This window comes from Tachypleus tridentatus, chromosome 13, assembly GCF_004210375.1.
Source record: "Tachypleus tridentatus isolate NWPU-2018 chromosome 13, ASM421037v1, whole genome shotgun sequence".
Classification (NCBI taxonomy): Eukaryota; Metazoa; Arthropoda; class Merostomata; order Xiphosura; family Limulidae; genus Tachypleus; species Tachypleus tridentatus.
In genome coordinates, this window is record NC_134837.1 from 268,939,191 (window position 1) to 268,951,383 (window position 12,193).

The window sequence follows — 12,193 nt, forward strand, 5'->3', positions numbered from 1 at the left end:
TAGTTTTGATACAACTGGATTAATATTGCATTTTATTTTTAAGCAACTAATACCCACCTTACCACTGGCTCAACACGATTATATGAGGGGCATTTATTTACTTCCGAATTCCATTTCCTAAATCAAAACCGAAACTTAAAGTTTTATTAAAGTTGATGTTCTAGGTATGTATCTGTGTGTGTTTTTCTTATAGCAAAGCCACATTGGGCTACCTGCTGAGGCAACTGAATAACTGAATTTAGTGTTGTAAGTCCGTACACTTGCCGCTGTACTAGCGGGGGACGTGTGTTTGTTTAATCTTTTGAATTATACTGCAACATATTTTAAAGAGTTTATTTAGTATCAACTGTAACCCATGTCGTTTTAAGAAACTTTTTTACTTGCTGCTTGCTATTATGAAAATATTGTCGTGTCGTTGTTCTTTCATTGGCGGAACATTTTTAATTACCTAGAAAAAATAATTCAACGTTCAACCCATATAACAATTAAATGTATTTCCTTCTATAACGTTTCTTCAAGTTTAAATATTGTTGCAAGTTATATGCCAATGTTACATATATACTAACTGCACTGAACTATCATAAAAAAATTAACTGTATATGTGAAACGGCTAGCATAGGTACTTCACTACACACGCCAAATTATTCATTTTATCGCCAAAAACAACTAACTTCTCCCAACCTCGTATCTGTAAACCAATTTCGAGTTCAATAGATTGTTTGTTTGTTTTTTGGAATTTCGCACAAAGCTACTCGAGGGTTATCTGTGCTAGCCGTCCCTAATTTAGCAGTGTAAGACTAGAGGGAAGGCAGCTAGTCATCACCACCCACCGCCAACTCTTGGGCTACTCTTTTACCAACGAATAGTGGGATTGACCGTCACATTATACACCCCCACGGCTGGGAGGGCGAGCATGTTTAGCGCGACGCGGGCGCGAACCCGCGACCCTCAGATTACGAGTCGCACGCCTTACGCGCTTGGCCATGCCAGGCCAAGAGTTCAATAGAATACTTAAGTTTAATTCTTTAAAACTTTCTAGGCCTATAATATTATTATTATCACAAAACATTTTAATCTCAGCATCATCATTATGACCTGCAGGTCACTCAAGTTAGTTAACAAATTACAATATTAAAAAAATATAATTTACATGTCTTCCCTTCCTGGATTGTGAAGTCCCTTATAAACGAACAAAATACTAGACTGTCCTTTAACTTTTTTTTTATGGTTTTATCTTCGAAGGCCAATGGTATACAGATGTGATAGCATACGAGGGCTGTTCAAAAAATACGCGGACTGACGTCATAAAACAAAATGTACTTTATTTAGAAGTTACAGGTCTGGGACCCCTTCAAGGTACTCTCCTCCCCAACGCACACACTTATCCCAACGGTGTTTCCACTTGTTGAAACAGTCCTGGTACGCTTTTTTGTAATGTCCTCCAGCTCCTTCGTCGCATTTGCCTTAATCTCGGGAATCGTCTCAAATCTTCTTCCTTTCAAGGGTCTTTTGAGTTTGGGGAACAAGAAAATATCTCAAGGAGCAAGGTCAGGTGAGTAGGGGGGTGGGGAAGAACAGTGATCGAGTGTTTGGCCAAAAACTCACGAGTTCTGAGGCACAAATTTCGCAGCAACGCGGTGCATCTTCAATTTTTTCGGTCAAAATTTCGTAACAAGATCCAACTGATATCCCACACTCTTTAGCAAGCTCCCTGACAGTCAGACGTCGATTTGCCCGCACCAAGGTGTTGATTTTGTCGACGTGTGAGTCGTCAGTTGACGTGGAAGGACGTCCAGGACGCCCATCATCTTCAATGGACTGTCGACCATCCTTAAAACGTAAGCAACATCACCGTAAGTCGTGTTAAGCATAGCAAAAGTTTCAGTCGCAGATTTTCCAAGTTTAACACAAAATTTCACAGCAAGTCGTTGCTCCTTCAGGTCATTCATTCTGAAATCCGCCAAACGAAAAAATCGCACTTCACTTAAAACCGCGTAGCTAATACACAAATAAAGATATCTGCAATCGGGAAATGGCGTCGTAATCAGCTGATCTGTGCGAACCTAGCGACACCAAGCGGATTCCAATGGAACCAACTGTAGCCGCGCAATTCAAACAGTCCGCGTATTTTTTGAACAGCCCTCGTATTGCATCTTGCTATCATTGGGCATTTTGTCACTGGAGGATTTCCCCCAAGATAGATGGTCAGTTGAATTCACTGGAAACTTGGACCATGATCCTCCAGACTATTCTCTTCAGAATCTCTTCTGCAGGTTGAAGTTCAACTCACAAATTCTTCTCTGGAATTATTCATTCTCTCACCAACATACTTCCAAAGATAATCATGATAAATAACATTAGGCTTGGATAATGTAAACCACAGCATTGCTTCTGTTCAATACATAATATGGCCCCTCATAGCATCTGTTTAATTATGGTGTTCAGCCATTCTTGTGGCACTGATTATACAGTCATATACCATCAAAACATAGATGAAGGGCTGTTATTTTGGTCTTCTTAATTTCAAGGATCCTACATATTTCAGCAACAAAAACACAACTCAGTAAATGCATTCTCCAAGAAGTTTGTGGAGATGACAGAGTGTTTTAAATCATAGAGCCTAAGGAAGTATTAACAGCATTTTTTTCCAGTGATATCTTTCAACTTCTGGCATAACAAACCCTCTTGTTTACATACAGAATCTCAATTTGTCCAATGAATGTATCCATTTTTGGGATGTATAAAATTAATACTTTGTCAAGCGGATCTTCCCACACAATTCTTAAGTCATTGAATTATTGTTTTACACTTCTACTGGCTAACTTCCAGTTTGGTGTAGGACCATACTAGATGTTCATCATGTATGGATTTACTGTTATACATTTATTTTTATATCTGCATTTGTTTCAGTTTGATGTGTGCGATGTATATTGTAGGATGTGTATTGCATAAGTCCTGCCTATTCTCTAAATTTGTAGAAGATTCTTGAGAGCAAGAATCAACAATATAGATTTTGCAAAAATACCTACATATATCTATTTGAACATTGTTGAATGTTCAAGAATCTCATCTAAATGGAATAAAGGTTAGTTGAGAGACAGTAATAGAATATTGTTAGTCAGCTACAGTCAGTGTACTATAAGCCTCGGAACCTATAATTGTGATTAATACTTACTAATCGGAAAACTACAGAATATGACTAGGAAACTTCATATTTTTCAAAAATTACAAACTGCTCAACTTCAGTGAATTAACTTTTGACTTATTTCTGTGAGAACATTAAATGTCTTTGTTGGTGAAAAGTCAACTTATAAGCAGCATGAGGACAACCAAGTTACCTGATTTAAGAGACATGTAAGAATATAAAATCAGAATTTGTTTGCTTGTCGTGGACCTAGAGTCGATAAGATATTCAGTTCTAGACCAGATCAAAGACTCAGTATATCGTGTAAGTTATAAAACTCTGGTATATAAACCAATATGTTTAATAAACATTTGTAATAACCGTTATTTTTTTTTTTGTATATTAAAATACATTTGTGTTAAGAAAGAAAATTGTGTGTACCAATCTTGTTGACAATTCTAAATTGGATACCTATCACTATTCAATTAACTTCTAAACTAAATCTCTGGTTATTTAAAATATGTAATGTATGTAACATAATAAATCACAAACTCATCTGAGATAAATTATAATATGTAAGAATCATCACTGGTTGGTGTCATATCTTGAACTATGTTCTGTTATGTTTCAGGCTGGTTGTCTTTACCATCTTTTGTTTCTCTCTTTGTTAACATACTGTCTTCACAATAATGGTTCAGCATTTCTATGTTTCTGTCCAGGACAATGCACAATGTTAAAAGTTGCACTCCTGAGGTTTCTGGAACCATCTTACTATTTGATCTTCTAGGTTATGAAAATTCACTTGCATGCTACATGATCTGCCTGAAATATCTATAATGACACAAGGAACTCTAGAATCGAAAAACACATATTAGCTCCTTTGGAATTGTACAGTACTTACTCTCCACGGCCTTGCTATAATTGACAGTCACATGTTATCACAAAATTACTCCCATTGTAAAATAACTGGCTGATATATTGCTGACTAGCCAAAGTACCCAGTTTTGCTCAGGTCATTAAACCGATATTTTACTAATAGATTGTGTCTGAATGCATATTTTGAGCCTATTTTAGTTGTGAGATAAGCCAAAAATCTTTTCAAAGATCTTGCTTTTCTCAGAAACCTATAGAAGCCATGAAATTTGTTGTATCATAAAAAAATCATTGTTATAAATTAAGAACTATTTATTTGCATCTTAAGACAGACAATGTCTTAATACTTTATTATTTTATATTACATATTCCTATCACATTTTATCAGTGTTTTCAAAATTGTTTATCCTTGCAGTGTCTTAAGACATACAATGTTGTCTTCCATTTGTGCCAAGATAAAGAGATTCTTGCTATAGTCTACCCTGGAGCAACAAACATAAGGTAGGCTATGAGAAAGTCATGGACTTTGCATGTTGAGACTGACAACCTTGAGTGATTGCCCTTGCATCTTGTTAATTCTCATGGCAAAGTTGAATCGAACTGGAAAATAGAGCTCCTTGAATTGAAATGGCAATTCAGAAGAAATTATTACAATAAGTGGAATAAAGATATATTGTCCTGTGACATGACCAATTAGCCTCAAAGTGTGTGGCATTACCTTCTTGATAGCCAAGTGTATTTTATTGTGTAGTGTTTGCTGGTCAGGTTCCCCAGAAGCATGATGCCAGATTGAATGGTGGCACACTTGGTTGTTACAGAGAACTGAGGAATTCTATTGGATAAGTGACAGCTTCAGTGGTGTCTGAAACAGCATCAATGAACTTGACTTTTACACTTGGCCAGGCAACATAGAGAGAAGCTCTTTGTTTGTGGTATTGACTGCATTACTCTTTGGTACTAGGATGGCTCTTTCACACAGCCACTTGTAATCACTGAAATGGTAAGCTACATCTGGAAAAACTGCTCGTTTCAGCTCTTTAAGTAACTATTTTGCTACTCTTTTCCACTGAAACCATTCCATCTGTATTCTCAGATACCATTGCCCCATTTCTCAGATGGAGTATACTTGCAACAGATTCTCCAATAGATGTATCATCTGTCAAATCCATATTCATACTGGCTGATAGGCTGAGTCATTGAATGTTGTTCCAAATGAATGGAGCTTTCAGACAGGCCTGCATTCCATCTGCTTTGGGTCCACATGAAATGACCGATAGTGTTTGTCAAAAGTCTTCAGCCAACACCAGTGTCACTCCTGTTTTCTTGTCATTATGTCAAATGTTTTGCACTGTTTGGTCAAAAGTTTTTTGAGACATGGTTCCCTCATCCCAGAAAATGAACTGGTGCTCCAATAGTACCTTTGCTTTGCCAGTACACCTACTAATATTGCAAGTTGGTGCCTCTGTACTTGCCAGATTGATGATTAATGAGCTGTTCTTCCTCCTGTCAATAATTTTTAACTCTATTTTTTATGTGCCAAAATTCTTTGTTTGATATAATTTTCCAAATTTTGGTTACTTGAACATATTATCTTATTTTCAAGATCTATTCCATGGGTCCTGATGCCTTTGTTTTCCTCTCTTTTACTTTGACTAGCTAGTTTGGTCCCACATCCTGTTGAATTTTGTTCATTTTTGGTAAAATGTGTCAATTTTTTTCCCAATTTTGGCAGATTTTTACCATTTTGTTCTTTTTCAACAGTATTTAGGATGAAACTTGTACATATTATTCATTCAGTAAATGAGAATTAGAAAAAAGAAAACTTTTATGTAGTCCTATAAAGGCTATAAAATGAAACTACAGGACAAACAAAAATTTGCCAAAATTTCTTTAAAGTCAAATTTAAAAACTAAAAACCAGAACAAACTCCCCTTAGTTTGCATGGAAAGTTTCACATATCTTTCTTTATGGCTGTCACATACACAGTCTCTTATCATCACAGATCAGTGAAACTTCCAGATTTAGGCATGTAAAAACCAGAAAAGTGGTCAGTTCCTCTGAATTTGAATGTTTGTCTAAAATAAGCAGTTCAACAAACTTTATTTGGTTTCTCAAGTAATTTGTGTAAGAAAATAACCTACAACAGAGAAAGATGACAATAGTAACAGCACAGTCTAAGAAAGCCTCTTACCACAAGAAAGTTCTGTGGCCAATATGAGATGCACTGAATCTTCAATGAAGCTTTATACTCTATTCTCACTTGCTATGTATTTCAAGAATCTCACCTGTTGATGGGATAATTCACACTTCCTGGGGTTAAAATGTCTTTCCTTAACTGATCTAGAACCTTCCTTAGTCTTTCATAAGCATTATTAAATGTCCTCTCAGGTAAAATTATGTGACTCAAATAGATGAATACACCATCCCAGGGTAGCTTAGACAAAGTACACTACATTAAACATTGAAATATTGTAAGAGTATTACATAATTCAAATGATAACAAGTCAAATTGTCACAACCCATTTCCTGCAGTAAGGGTTGTCTTCTATCTATTCATTTTCTCAATATGAAGATGCCAATATCTGCTCTTAGAATCCAGTAATGAAAGTCACTTTGATCCACTTGCAGTATCCTAAGTAGAGTCAATTCTTCACAATGGATAGGCATCCTTCTTTGTAACGTCATTCACCTTTCACGAGTCTGTGCAAAACCTTGTCATGCTTCTCAATAGCTCCAATACTTGGTTCTATCACTACCAGTTGTTTTTCAAGTAAATGTCATCTGGTTAAATGAACTATTGGTGCTTCATCCCCAGTATCAATCTGGTAAAATATTTTACACCCTAAGTCATGAAATAAACTGAAGAAGGTGTCTTGACATTTCATGAACCTCGGTCATACAATTATTTTATGTGAGGTGATAAGCTATCCTTTGAGGTCAAACCCTTGTGAGACTTTTTACATCATTTTTTAAAGATGACTACTTCACATGTTTTATTAATGCTGAAGTATTATATGTGTCGTGATGTGATCAGATTGTGTGTTCCTGATGTGATCAATTGTGTGTTCCTGATGTGATCAGATTGTGCATTTTCTTGTGTTTATGGCTCTGTGATGAATTCTTTATTCTTCAAATCCACAACACTTCTATCAAACATTTACACGTTGATATGTTTGGTTCTGTTTCAGGTCAGTCACTAAAGGTGAGTTATTATCAGCAGTGATCAGTCACTACCACTAGTAAGTTATCAGTAACAGACAGTCACTAACTCTGGCAAGTTATTATCAGTAACAGACAGTCACTAACTCTGGCGAGTTATTATCAGTAACAGACAGTCACTAACTCTGGCGAGTTATTATCAGTAACAGACAGTCACTAACTCTGGCTAGTTATAATCAGTAACAGACAGTCACTAACTCTGGTGAGTATTATCAGTAACAGACAGTCACTAACTCTGGCTAGTTATAATCAGTAACAGACAGTCACTAACTCTGGTGAGTTATTTTCAGTAATGGCCAGTTATTACATCAAGTGAGTTATTTTCAGTAATGGCCAGTTATTAACTCAAGTGAGTTATTTTCAGTAATGGCCAGTTATTAAATCAAGTGAGTTATTTTCAGCAATGGCCAGTCACTAACTCCATATAAACATCCTCACGTCTATGTCTAAATCCTTAATTTGTATCTTAAGCTGAACTCTTAAGACACTCAAATTTGTGTCTTGAAAATCTGAGGTCCATACTAACCCCAAATCTGTTATTGTACATGCAACTACAGTCATAACACTTTAAAATATTAAATGTTTTTTGCTGATTTTAATGTAATCAACCTTTTTATAGTGACTTTAGTAGAGATGTATGCTCAGTTATTGCTGTTTTAGTCAGTTTTTCAGGGACGTTAACAAATGTAGACTGATCTGCTAATATGTAAGCCTTATTCTGATCTAAAGAATAAAATTATTTCATATTATGTTTTTGTCATATTCAAATCAAGCTGTTTACTGTACTGAGCAACTTGTTCCAAACAAAAAACCAACATATATTTGAACAAAAAAACACTTTTAAATACACTGACAAAATCCTTTTTTGACAAATAAAATGCAAAATAGTTTTTGCACGATTTTGTTGGGAAAGTATATACTGCTCAAAGTGAAACATAATGTAGGATGTGGTTTCTAATTTTCTCTCTCTCTCTCTATCTATATATATATATAGTAATATAATTTATATCACTGTTGTAATCATTCCATACTTATTTTACATTTTATTTAAGTAAAATAAACTATCTCTTGTCACCTATATTTTCATGGTTTATCCATAATACACCCCTCAGTGGCACAAACATATGTCTGCAGACCCACACTGTTAGAAACTGGGTTTTGATACCCACGGTAAGCAGAGCACAATAGCCTATTGTGTATCTTTGTTCTTATTTCCAAATATATGTAATACTTAATGAGCAGTAAACAAATCAGAGAATCATATCTTGTTTTCTCACTTAGAATCTGTCAGGTCAATAGAACTTATTATGTATCTCATTCGATGTTATTTTATTTGTAGTACTAGCTCTAATTTCTGATTTTAATTAGCGAAATTACTTTGGTAATAAAATTACTAATGCCATTATGACGTAAAGGATTATAACATAATAATAAATATTATAAACAGCAAGTGTACTGAAATAAAGAAAATGAATTAGTCTTATAATTGATAGATTGTTTAGTTACCTAAAACCATTATTTGGCTAATTTTTCGTTCTAATTAAACTTCTCAGTTATTTCTATAACACATTACGCCTTACAAAGTATGTTCGTTTAAAGTTTAACTTTAAGTAATTTTATTAATATTCAGTATAATTATTATAAACAAGACATAATTTAAAATAACCACCAAACCTTTTTGCAATTCTTTTGAAGCCACTGTCTCACGACATCAAACTGTAATATTGTTTCTTGTGACTCGTAAAATCTGATATTTGGACTCCCATCTTTTTTTCGGTTTATAGACGCCATTTCCAAGTGAGATAATAATGCCCATAGCTATTATACATATATATGTGATAATACTATTAGACTATGTTACTAATAAAAGAGACACTAACGGCGAGAATAAACAAATTGTTTGAAATTTCAAAAAAAAAAAAAGTTTCTAACTTTCCACCATCCATTTCTTTTCACAAAACAGAGGTATCAGAGTTCTGTGTTTAATTTTATGTATTAGTTGCTATAAATTGCAACAACAGGTCTTAATAATATAAAACCTATTATTTAAAAACTGACCTTAAAGATAATAACGGAGATTAAAATATAGAAGTGATATTTACAATGAACCATTTGATTACAACACTAAAAGTGGCAGTAACAACTTTGTATTAATACTTAGGCAAGTAAATAAATAATAGAAAAAATCATTAAGTTCTATGACAACAGTAACTCTTTAATTATGCTGAGTACGCATATTTTTTAAACTCATTTTGTACCGTTGTTCTTTGGTTGAAAAGTTATTTTAAATTTAGTGGTGGAAATAATAGAAAATCCAGTCCATGGAAAAGTTAACAAATAAGATTATTTTTCCTTTTCGTTTTCATAGATTCCCTTCATTGTACACAGTCGTAGGCCGTGTTTATAAAAGTAACTATGTTGTTTTGAAATTAAGCACAAAGCTACACAATAGATTTGTTTGTTTAGAATTAAGCACAAAGCTACTCAATGGGCTATCTGTGCTCTGCCCACCACGGGTATCGAAACTCGGTTTTTAGTGTGTAAGTCCGCAGACATACCACTGTGCCATTGGGGGGCTACACAATAGACTGTCTGTGTTTTGCCCACTACGAGTATCGGAACCCAATTCCTAAACTCTGTAATAATGGACGGAACGAAATTCAATATAAAAAAATAAAATATAAATCAACCACGACATTCTCAAGGTAGATGGAATGAGCATTAACTCTATAATTAAAATAAAGTAAAGAACAATGTTTCAATCTTCTTAGGTCATCATCAGGTTAACAAAGATGACCTAAGAAGGTCAAAACGTTTACTTCTCATACTTGGAAAGAACACCATAGTTGATTTCTCGTCATTATAAATCAACCATGGTGTTCTTTCCAAGTATGAGGGTCGATAACCACGGTTCTCCATTGTTCCCTATTCATTGTTATATTCAAATTTCCTTATTCGAGTTTATCATCTCTCATCTACTTGTTGATGTAATCAAGCCGAGCCTACCTATTACAGGGTCTTTCCATACTGAAATAAGTCTACACAACATGGTAGGATGTCCAAATCTCTTCTTCACTTGTTTTATGTTAGTGTCACTGGTCATACGAGTTATAAGGGTTAGATTTCAGTGACTAATGTAAGCCTCCCTCCTAAAAACAACAACAACAAGCCTTCTGACAGAGATCTAGCATTGCTGTTTAATCGTTTTTGGTAATCTCAGACTCATTCTCACACTATCATCACAATGGTTATCTTTCCAGGTTTTGATGGTTGTTTGCCTGGTACTTGCAGTTATTGTTTCCGGTAATCTCAAATAAACAAACACAACCACACTGATTTAAAATGCTAAACGTAACATTATATTCACTAGTATTATCCATCAGGAGAAGACAGTCAACGTTTCTTTGATATAAAGCACCACTAATTTCCTATAGCAACAACTGCTCGTCTGTATCATCAGGGATTTTCTCTTTACTAGATCTTTGAAGCTAAAAATATCAGCCCTCTTGGTTAAGTTAATTTGCCTTGTTTAGTGCTAAAACTTTGAATATTAATTGAAACCAATTGCTTTCTTGCCTTTCCAATTTGTTCAGACAGCAGATTAGTGATCTGCGCTCTCACAGGTTAATATATTTTCTATTTCAACTACATTCAATCATGTACTGCTTTTGAGATAGGGTCCAGACTGTGAGTAGCCCTAGTTCTCTATGAGACTATTTTTGTACTTAAGGAAACTTGTATTGTGTATCTTTGGGTCCCTGTTTCACTACCTCTTTTAAACTACAATATACTATAAAAATTATCTAGAATGCTTGGAGGTCTCTGACATACACAAAGGGTTGAAGAGTTAGAGTGAAGCTATGAAAATCAAAAAGTATTTTGTATCACAGTTGATATAAAATCATAGTCGAAAGAAATATATCAAAATTACATGTTTAAATTTTTGCCATCTTGTAGGCATTGTGATACCGTTAAAAATCGAATGCTCTGGAGGAGGGCATGTAAGAACTCTTTCTAACACAAAACATTTACCCACTTGAACAATAAAGATATGTTCAAATCAGATATCTAATATTTCTGAAACGGCTAAGTCCCTCATACGTTATGGTGTTGAAGGAAAAAGAAATGTAGATCATTCTTTGATAGATATGGTCCATAACAGCTCTTTAGGTATTGTGTCTCCACAAAATGCAGTTACCTTCCATCCTACAAAGTTTCATGTTTATGGTTCCTGAACCATTTATCAAGAGGCCTGCCACAAATTATACCCAGGTTATGGAAGCAAAGTGTAATATCTTGTAACGGGTGAGAATTCACAAACAGAAAGGTCAGTGGCAAAATCCATCTTCATAACTCAGGCCACAGTATGCAACATAATCAAGAAGGTTGTCTGGCTGGAAAAGTGACAAACATTACATATACAGAAAATGCTTCCAAGACACATATTTAGTCAATCATTTGAGTACTTTAAACACTTGGGGTAGAAAACACAAAACACCTATCAATGTTTAAGAGATTGAACTGTTAAGACAGGGACTGGAAAGCCGTCGTCCTTGTGCACTAAATTGTTTGCGGTAAGCAAGCAAGGAAAATTATTGATAGAGCTTTTTGCAGTGGAAACTACACTGCTGTTAAGATGCATAGCCATTAGATAGAGCACAATTTGGCATGGTGATATGGACTATAACGACGTGGTGAGCTGTAAAATCTGTTCAGTACAATGTCTTTTCTTTCAGAAGTGGGGAAATCAGGTATACACTTAAAAGGGATGTTCCCTTACCGTCGACCACGTTTTTCTCAGTGCCACATCTTTTTGCCAGCATACAGCACGACAGATAGCATTAGCTAAGAAACAATGATAGAGCTTAGATGGAAAAAGATGTTGTACTCCTATTAATGCTGAACAGTCGGATATTTATTTGCATCTGTAACCAGTAGATGACATTAAAAAGACTGTTTCACAAGAATCTTACTAAG

At 34.9% G+C, this 12,193-nt stretch overlaps 1 protein-coding gene across 2 annotated transcripts in view; it reads right to left on the minus strand.

Annotated features, from left to right (window-relative positions):
* The window catches only part of LOC143240685 (SWI/SNF complex subunit SMARCC2-like), a 90,869-nt gene extending 81,837 nt beyond the window's left edge, over positions 1 to 9,032 (minus strand). For both annotated transcript variants that reach the window (XM_076483527.1, XM_076483523.1), the window contains exon 1: positions 8,891 to 9,032. The gene's annotated coding sequence lies outside the window, so the exon portion shown is untranslated. The remainder of the gene's footprint in view (positions 1 to 8,890) is intronic.
* Positions 9,033 to 12,193: the final 3,161 nt, after the last annotated feature.